This window comes from Furipterus horrens, unplaced genomic scaffold (assembly GCF_987537825.1).
Source record: "Furipterus horrens unplaced genomic scaffold, mFurHor1.1.pri manual_scaffold_12, whole genome shotgun sequence".
Classification (NCBI taxonomy): Eukaryota; Metazoa; Chordata; class Mammalia; order Chiroptera; family Furipteridae; genus Furipterus; species Furipterus horrens.
In genome coordinates, this window is record NW_028327182.1 from 36,636,368 (window position 1) to 36,647,153 (window position 10,786).

At 35.6% G+C, this 10,786-nt stretch overlaps 1 pseudogene; it reads right to left on the reverse strand.

Annotated features, from left to right (window-relative positions):
* Window positions 1-320: 320 nt before the first annotated feature.
* Window positions 321-10,568, reverse strand: LOC149996026 (magnesium transporter NIPA2 pseudogene; annotated as a pseudogene).
* Window positions 10,569-10,786: the final 218 nt, after the last annotated feature.

Sequence of the window (10,786 nt, forward strand, 5' to 3'; positions counted from 1 at the left end):
CCTTGGACTTTGGCCATCAATGAAAAAATAAAACACTTTTATTACTTAAAACTGTAATTAGTGCACTTAGGTTTTTGTGAAATTTTTAAAAAATACCAGTACAATAACATGTTAACAAAAATCATATATTGAGCTTATTTTAGTGAGCTACCATCATTTAAATATAAGAAAAGTAATTTCTTGGACAAAATTAGTGAAACCTTAACAAAAGATAATCTCTAGAGTACATTATGTGAGAATAATGCTTTTTTGGATACTTTCTGATACTCATATTCCCATTATAACAGCAATTATAGATTAACTTTTTGATTACATTTTTCTTAGACAGCTGTCAGATTTCCATTTCTGGAGGAGGTATTTTCACTAGTGTACTGTTAAATTCCACAGGTTAAACTTTCATCATTATTATTAAGGACTTCATACATTTAAGTGAGATTACCATTCATTGCTTTTTCATCTTTTCGAAAAGGCACAGAAAGAGTTGCTAGACTATAGCCAACATCTTTAAAGGCATGCAACAAGATTATTCCCACAATAATTATACAGAAGCCACTCAAAGTACCAATGATGTCATCAACAGTATGTCCTGCAACTTTTTAAAAAGAATACTGAACAAGTCAGAATTGAAGTTGTGAAAAACACATCATTGATTGGAGTCATAAGGGAAGCATTGAATATGTCCAGTGCCCCGTTCAGGTAATTGATCTGCACCCTCACAAAGACTATGAGGCTTAGTGGCAGGGCCCTGGATGCTGCAGAGCAGGCTTCCCAGAAACAGCTCTTTGATATCAATGCACAAACTCTTAACAGAGGAGACAGAGAACACTTTGATCACAGAGTCAATGGTGAGGTACACAAGAATGTTCCTTTGTCCATGCCTGGGGACCACCACAAAGATTAATATCAAGGACATGATGATCACAAGTGTGGCAAAGACCACAATGCCTTGATCTATTTTGCTCAGGTTGTCCAATTTCTTGGCATATATTTGTTCATAGTAATTTTTTTTACAATCCCTTGTGTTTCTTTGGTATTAGTTGTTACTTCTCCTCATTCATTTCTGATTTTATTTGGGTTGTTTCTCTTTTTTTCTTGATGAGTTTGGTCAAACGTTTGTCTATTTTGTCTATCTTTTTAAAGAACCAACTCCTGGATTCATTATTTTTTATTTTATTTTTTAGTCTCTATGTCATTTAATTCTACTCTGATTTTGATTATTTTCTTCCTTCTGCTCACTTGGCCTTTATCGCTATCCTCTAGTTCTTGTAGATGTGAGGTTGAATTGTTTATTTGATAGTTTTCTATCTTCTTTAGGCCTGTATCACTATGAAATTCCCTATCAGGACTGCCTTTACTTTGTCTCACAGCTTTGGGGTGGTTGTGTGCTCCTTTTCATTTGTTTCTAGGTATTTTTTATTTCCTCCTTGATCTCATTGTTAACCCATTCATTATTTAATAACATGTTATTCAGCCCCCATGTATCTTAAAGTTTTTGAGTATTTTTCTTGAGGTTAGTTTCTAGTTTCAAGCCATTGTAATCCAAGGAGTTGCTTGATATGACTTCAATTTTCTTAAATTTGTTGAGGCTTATTTTGTGTCCTACCATGTGGTCTATCTTTGAAAGTGATCCATGTGTATTTTAAAAATATGTATATTTTGCTTCTTTGGGATGAAATATTCTATAAATATCAATTAGGTCCATTTGATCTACAGCGTTGTTCAATGCTGCAACATCCTTGTTGATTTTTTGTTGGAAGATTTATCCACTGTTGACAGTGGGATGCTAAAATCTCCTACAATAACTGTATCACTGTCAATCTCTTTCTTAAAGCCCTCCAGGATTTTCTTCATATATTTTGGTGCTCCTATATTTGGTACATAAATGTTTACAAGGGTTATATCTTCTTGGGATGACTCCTTTAAGTATTATGCTGTGACATTCTTTGTCTGTTGTTATGGCCTTTGTTTTGAAGTATTTTTTTTTCCAATGTAAGGATTACTACCACAGCTTTGTTTCCATGTCCATTTGTATGGAATATTTTTTCTATTCCTTCAACTTCAGCCTGTGTGAATCTTTTGTTCTGAGGTGAGACTGTTATAAATAGCATGTATATAAGTCATGTCTTCTTATCCATTCTGCTACCCTATGCCTTTTTTTGGAGCATTTAATCCATTTACACTTAAGGTTATTATTGATAGTTGTTTTTTCCCTTAGTACTTGTGTTCTGCTCTCTCTTCTTATTTCTTCTTCTTCTTAAAGCAGTCCCTTTAAGCATCTCTTGAAATGCTGGTCTTAACCTTTTTTTGGTCTGTAAATCTCTTTGTATTTCCATTTTGAATGAGAGCCTTGTTGAATAAAGTAGCCTTGGTTGCAGGTCCTTGCTTTTCATTACTTCAATTATTTTGTAGCAGTCACTTCTGGCTTGTAGTGATTCTGTTGAGAAACCAGCTGATAGCCTTATCAGAGCTCCCTTGTATGTTAGTGGCTGTTTCTCCCTTTAAGATTCTCTCTTTATTTTTAAATTTTGCCATTTTTATTGTTATGTATCTTAGAGTAGGCATCTTTAGGTTCATCTTGATTGGTACTCTCTGTACTAATTGAACTTGTGTGATATTTTCCCTCAACAAGTTAGGAAAAATTTCAGTCATTATTTTTTCAAACTGTTTTCTACTTTTGCTCATTTTCTTCTACTTCTGGGATTTCTATAATGAAAATAACTATTATGTTGCATGTTTCCTAAAGCTCCCTTAAACTATTTTCATTCTTTTTGACTCTTTTTTTTTCATTTATTGCTCTGACTGGATTCTTTTTTCTATCTTGTGTTCTAACTTGCTGATTTTATCTTCTGCTTCATCTAACTTGCTTCTAATTCCTTCTAGTGTATTCTTCACTTCAGATATTACATTCTTCATTTTCATCTGGTTCTTATTCATAGTTTTTATATCCTTTTTCATACTGAGGTAGTTCCCACTAAATTCCTTGTAGTTCTAAGTTCCTTGAGCATCCTTATAACCATTACTTTGAACTTGTATAAATTGCTTTCCTTGATTTTAGTTGGCTCTTTTTCAGGGAATTCCTTCTTTCCTTTTAAAGGTGGGTTGGCTCTTTGCCTTCCCATTTTAGGTAACTCTTTTTTTGTGATTCTACATATTAGATTGATCTGCTCTGAGTGCCTGTCTTTGTGAGGTAGACTTCTGTGTTAAGAGTCTTGTGGGACTCAGTGGTGTAGACTCCTTGATCTCTTATGCTGTTGTATAGGTGCTGACAGAACAAATCAAAACCACATAGAAATCAAAAAACACACCAGCAAAAATACTACCTGCAGCAACAGTAATAACAGTGACAAATGATTAGAGATCAATAAAAGTGGAAAGTAAATAAGAATATTACAAGAAATGTAAAAAATAAGAAATGACTAAAAGAAAGAAAAGTAATTTTGAGAAGGTAGAGGGAGGAGAAATAATAATATTAGGAAATAGAAACAAATCAAAGAAAGGGAAAAATAAAATCTAAAATGTAAATAAGAATTAAAAGGAAGAAGACCAAATGGAGCAAGAAAAGGGAAGAATAAAATATTAGGTTTGAAATAACAAAAAGTTGTGGAAAACAAGAACAAACTTGAGGAAAAGCAACAGCCACAGCAATATCAGTGACAAATAAACAAATATCAACAAAGGTGGGAAGAGAATAAGAATATTATAATATAGAAAATAACATGAGATGCCCTAAGAAAAGATTTTGAGAGGATTAAGTTAGGATAAACAACAAAAGTTAGGAATGTAAACAAGGTGAAGAAAGGGAAAAATATAATTTAAACCGAAAAGTAGAAAGGGAAGGAAGAAGGAAAAATGGAATAAAGATGGGAAGAGTACATATGAGACTTAATTTTTAAAATATTGAACAAATAGGAACAAAATTAAAGAATAATTAACCGCAACAGCAATGTCAACAACAAATGAGCATAGGTTAATAAAGGAGGAAAGAGAATACAGTTATCATAAGAAAGAGAAAAAGAGCCTGGGCTGGTGTAGCTCAGTGGATTGAGTGCTGGCCTGCAAACCAAAAGGTCACTGGTTCAATTCCCATTTAAGGTATTTCCTGGATTATGGACCAGGTCCTCAGTTGGGGGCATGCAGGAGACAATCACACATTGATATTTCTCTTTCCCTCTTTCTCCCTCCCTCTTCCTCTCTCTAAAAGTAAATGAATAAAATATTTAAAAAATAATATGATGCTTCTAAAGAAAAGGAATATGATTTTGAGAGGATAAAAGGAAGAGAAATAATAAGAGTAAGGAAGAGAAATAATAAGAGTAAGGAACAGGAATGAGGCAGAGAAAGGGAAAATAATTTTTAAAATGAAAATAAGAACATAAGAAAAAGAAGGTAGAAGGCAAAATAGAGAAAAAAGGAGGATTAAAATATATTTGAAATTTTTAAAAAGATAGGAACAAAATTGAAGAAAAAGCAAAAATGTTTGAAAAGTTATGCGAAAGAAAAAACATGCAAACAATGAAAAAGAACAAGGTGGAATTTGTCTCAGCAGAGTGCAAGCTTGGCTTCAGGCCTCTCCTTCTGGATTTAGTCCTGACAATGTGGGCCACCCTCCTCATCTAGCTCTAGTGAGCCTGTTCAAGGCTACAAAGTATCCACAGTCTGACTGTCTCCTTCAGGCTTCACTCTGTCTGCTGTGGTCCTCCTGCTCTGCTCTGCAGGCTTTTCATCAGCATGAGGCATGAGGGTGGATCATCCAACACCTGGAAGCACCAGAGGTACCACCTCCGCCTGCCTCTATCTGCGATCCTGCCATTTAGTCTTAGCCTCGCTGCTGACCCACTTGTTTCTGAGGGAGCTTCTGGTGTGACCAGGAAGACGGGGTCCCTGGATCTCCCTTTGGAAGCGCTGTTCAGACTGCAGGGAAGATGGTGTGTGTGTCACCCATCCCTGCACCACACATCTTGATCTGTCCCAGATTATTTCCGATAATGTGTAGTTTCTGATGAGATAGCTGTTTGTTTTATGTGAAAGAACAATCCATGTAAAAGTCAGCTCTTCCCTGTCTGGCGGTGATGGCAGCTCTGTATAAGAGGCGAGACAGGATGGGGCCCTGAATTCTACTTGCTGTCCCAATTTCCGCACTCTGCCCAGCTGGTTTCAGTGGAGTAAGGCCCAATGAGCTAGTGTCTTGTTGCTGCTAAGAGAAGTTCAGAAAGTACCTTCTTAGCATCTTTCTTTGTTTCCTCTGCAGCTATGCATCTATGCAGCTATGGGGACTGCGGAGCCTGGAGAATTATTCCACGGGAGGAAGATGGGCAGGCTTTTCCTTCCCAAATGTTTTTATTCTGTGGTGGGCGGGGTGTGTAGGGGTTCTACCTGACTACAAATAATCTCTGGCACTCAACTCTTGCCGGTTTAACTCCCAGCACACTGCCTTTGCAGTAGACACAGTCCAGCCCTCTGTGTTCTGCAAAGCCCCCAACCTGCCAGCTGAGCTTTGTGGTGCCCAGCAAAACAAACCCTTTGTTGCACAACTATCTAAACTTTCTGCCCATCTGGATCAGTGGGAAAGAGCTGCATTTTCAATCTGGTCTCTTTGCTGGAAGAGCAGCTGCATGGAGGTTCTTTACTCAGCCCCTTGCAACTCTTTTTGAAAAAACTGTGTGGGTATATCACAGTACCGAGTCGCCGTCCGGTTCTCTGAGCATACCCCTACCCTAAAAGCAAAAGGTCTCTCAGGGTGTTGGCTGGCTGCAACCTGTCAGTGCCTCTGACAGACCTAGGTGTAGCAACCTGATCATTTTAGGAGATTGATTCCCTATTTGTAATTCTCCAGGTTGGCGCTACCATTATGGACATACTGCTAGCTGTGTGTGTGTGTAGCCAAGGTCTCTCCCAGTTAGGGTTTGGGTTCCTTGTGTGAGACTATGGCCCCCTGATCTGAGATGGGAAGGAGCTCCTACGCTGTGATTTCTGTCTGGTCTCTCTGCTGCTGCAGACACCGCACACAGGGTATTTCCCCTTCAACTTAAAACATTTTACCGGACCGTACAAAGTGTCTTCTATATTCCTTGGCTTCAAAAATTAATATCAGCTAAGGTTCAATGATTGTTGGGGTTACTTGTCAGAAGATGAGCAGAAAATCCAAGTTGAGGGCAAAAGCAAGTGGACTCAGCTTCCACCTCTTCAGATGCTATTTTTAACCTCTCCAAATGTGATTTCATTGTCAAGGGATAATATTAGTGCATACCCCCCAAAGCAAATCTGTTGGTGAATTAATGTAGTCAAATAAGCATATTTAAATAATATAGTTTATGTAATAAATATTAGACTGCACATATTTCAGATAATCTTCCATAAATATCATGTATATTAATCAAGTTTATTGTGAGTTGCATGAGTGTTTGAAATCACATTTCCAATAGGTTCTAAATAAGTGATAAGGAAAACTATTACTTCTTACTTTTCTGTATTCCTATTGTTTTAAAATAATTAGCATAAAGTGCTTTAATATTGATATTATTAGAGTCAGTATGTAACCTCTACCTTTTATTATACCTCTGAAACACCTATTATATATTCTCTATTGAGTTTTCCCCATAGTAAAATAAAATATAAATATTTAAAAAATAAAAGAAAATTAAATGAAGTTCTGCTGTTAGAGATGTTAGACTGAATAAAATCTTTACTCTGTCTCCATTACTAATACTACCTTAAAATTATAGTTAATATATGTTTTGAGAGCATAATATCATCAGGAGATTAAGAAGGGAAGAAGGGGCCCTGGCCCAAGTGGCTCTGTTCATTAGGGGTTGTCCTGCAAACTGAAAGGTCATGGGTTCTTTTCCCCATCGAGGAATGTGCCTGGGTTTCAGGTTGGTTCCCAGTCGGGTAGAGTGCAAGAGGCAGCTGATCAATGTTTTCCTCTCACGTCAATATTTCTCTCCCACTCTTTCTCCCTCTCTTTCCCTTTCTCTGGTATAAATGAAAGAAAAAAAAGTTTAAAAATTATAGAAGAGAGAACAGTAACAATAAAAACCAGTGTAACTAAATTAAGAGTCCCAAGAATATGTAGAGCTTTGCCTGCTTGAAGAAAAATTATGAAACAACATACATTGTATCATAGAATGCCCCTGTAACAACAACAACAACGACAGCAACAAAAAGCAGCTTAGCAATAGGCAACGCCAGTCTTATGCAAAGGGAAGTATGGGACTAGGTTAGGAAAATTGAATTAAAGATGTTTTAATAATCCCAGAATCATTTCTCCATGCACCATGTCAACTGACCAGTCTCCTCTCATATTTTAAAAAAAAGGGAGAGAAAAAAAATTAAACTCGAGAGAAGGTAAGGAAAGAAAATGCAAGGTGGATGCGGGGAAACAGCTGGCACTGGGGAGGAAAGAGGAAGTATTATGTGAAGTCAGAGGTTAAGACAAATCTTTCACACTGGATGATATGGCCAAAGCATTCTTTTCCCTCTCATCCCTGGAGTTCTGGCATCTACCCTCATAGCCAGCAGTTAGGAGTCTAGAAAACCCCCCACTCCAAGGGTTTCCTAAGGAAAGAAGCTGACCATGACACAATTGAAAAGCCTGCCCACCTACAAGGAATTTACAATCAGCTTTCTATTGACTGCTCAAAAACTGAGAAGTCAGCAAAAGATTGCCAGACATACAGTAGTCTCCCCTTATCCGTGGTTTCACTTTCTGTGGTTTCATTTACTCGTGGTCAGCTACAGTCTGAAAATATTCAGTGGAAAATTCCAGGAAGATACAATTCATAAGTTTAAAACTGTGTGCCATTCTGAAGTAGCATGATGAAATCTTTAGTCATCTTGCTAGGTTCAGCCTGGAGTATGGAACATTCCTTGTTTAAGTATATTCACACTATATATGCTCACCTCCCATTAGTCACTTAGTCTTCTCAGTTAGTTGGCTGACTGCCATGGTATCACAGTACTTGTGTTCAGGTAACCCTTATTTTACTTGATAATAATTCCAAAGCAGAATTTTGGTATGCCAAAGATAAACTGTAAATTTATGTCTTCAAGAGAGAAGATATGTACAGTACAATAAGATATTCTGAAAGAGACTGCATTCACATAACTTTGTCACACTATATTGTTATATTATTCTAATTTATTATAACTTATTACTGTTAAGCTACTGTGCCTAATATATAAATTAAACTTTATCATAGGTATGTAGGTACAGCGAAAAACATTGTGTGTGTGTGTGTATATATATATATATATATATATGTATATATATATATATATATGGTTTTAAACATCCATTTTGGATAAGGGGAGTTACTATATATGAAAATCATCTGAAATGAAAGAAATATAAAACAATCATCTGGGAAAAAATTTGTAGGAAACTGATATGCTTTAAAATATATATTCATTTTATTCCATTTCAGTTGCCACAACAAAATCCCACAGACTGGGTGGCTTATAAAAATTCATTTGTCCAAGTTCTAGAGGAAGGGAAGTCCAAGATCATAGCAGACTGGTGTATAACAAGAGTGTACATCTTCAGAAAAAACTGTCATTCTGCTATAAACTCACGTGGTGGAAAGGGAGACCTAGCTCTTTGAGATCTCTTTTATGAGGGCACTAATCCCATTCATGAGGGCTCTGCCTTCTTATGATCTGATCATTTCCCCAAACCACACCCCTTAATGGGCATTGGCTTTCAACACATGAAATTTGGAGATATACAACATTCACTCTGTAGCAATATTATTACTCACCAGGAGAGACACCAGAAGCCATTGCATCAATAAGAATAGAAAGCTATATCAGTGGAAATAGATAATAATAAATTATGAGCTCTTCAAAATGTAAACGAAACTGGAAATTTGAAAGTTCAGGGAAGCGGTGAAAGAAAATGTTGGGAAAATATTCTGGAAAACAGAAAAACAAAGGCATGAATAAATAGTGAGAATAAAAAGAAGTTTAAAGAGAAATCCAGAGGCATGATATCAAAATTATAAGAGTGTTATATATTTGAGGGATTGAGAAGGAAAAATATGGAAGATATAAAACTATGGGGTAGAGAATTTAGGGATGAATTAATGTTAAATACATAAAAAACTAAGCAAGCAAACAGACTATTACGTTCAGAGAAAACAAAACTTGAGGAAAAGTGCCTAATTTTGATATACAGCATGTAAAGTGGTATTTTGATGCCATAAAGTCTAAATTTTAATCTAATCAAAATTAACAAATATTTTGATGATAAATAAACATGACATGTGTGTGCCAGCAGTAGAGTGGTTTAGCCTAGATAATTAAAAGAAAAATTTTATTTTTCTGATAAATAATTCAGAGATTATGTCTAAAATTGAAAAAAATGTTTATTAAAATAATCAGCATGTTATTTAACAATATGGTTGAATGTTCCATAATAAGTAGCTAAGAGTTAAAAGTCTCTGTCCTTTAGATGAGAACAAGTTATGTATATTTCTTTAACTCTTTAAATTATATGATCAAATTCTGATAAAAATGTAATCACATATTAATTTGAGATATACTCATAGCCAGCTGCTATGAGTGATAACAGAGTATTACTAGAGATTTACTTATTTCTAGGGTCAGCTGTACAGACTGCAATTTAAATAAATAAGTAAACAAACTCACAAATTAACAGACTTATAAATAAATAAAATAATTTGAATTGTTAAAATCAGGGCAAAAGCTTACTTTGATAATAGCAACTGAACAAAGATGACAAATACAGATTTTTAAGTCTGGTGGGAAGAAAAAAAGGTACAACCTACCCAGTAATACAGGAGAATATGGCCCAAAGGGAATTTTAAATTTTATTAACTATAGTAACAAAAAGGATACAACATCATGTTTTTATTAAAGGGAATGAATTCTGAAATGTCACACCATACAGTGTGACTGAAACAGTAGTTGAAAAATTTAAGGATTGGATTCATACTAAAAATACTCTGTTGAGATAATCATCTTAAAGGGTTATTGTCAATGCATCCAGAATCATAAACTCTTCTTCTTGTCAATTTCATTGCATTCTAAAGACACTTGACATCTTTCATTGCAATATATTGAGAACAATCCTTCAGTCCTGCAGCACACAGTTAGTGTTATCAACAAAGATGTGAAATGCTTTATAAAGGCAAACCAGATAAAGTGGATCAATATGGATTCTGGCAATATAAACCCTCTGGCATATGAGAAATGCCACGATGATGCAGACTCGATGGCTGATATTGGCCTGCTGAACAATTTGCTATAAAAGCTGCAAAAAAGACAATCAATCTGCTAAAAATCCTTGCAGATGTTTCAGAATTGAATAGAAATACTACTGTCTGGTAGCCTCCCATAATGACCTCTTAACATGATTAATTCATATATAGGATGTCTCAGCCTTTTCTCTCATTTTTCCTGAATACAATCTAAGATTTTACCTCTTTAGCTGTAACATAACTGTACCCAGCAAGACCGAACTGCTGCAGATATGTACAGCAGTCCCAGGTTGTACGCAACACTTGTGGCTTGCTTACCCTTCCATCCCACAGAGCTTCTACAGGGCTCATGTAGATTTCATTAAAAACGTATATTCTGCATTTAAAAAAAAAAAAAAAAAAAGATCTGACTACAGCATGGATGAACCTGGAGAGTATTCTACTAAGAGAAATAAGCCAATCAGAGAAAGACAAATACCATATGATTTCACTTCTATGTAGAATCTAATGGACAAAACAAACAAACAAAATAAAAACAGATTCACAGATACAGAGAATAGGCTGACAGC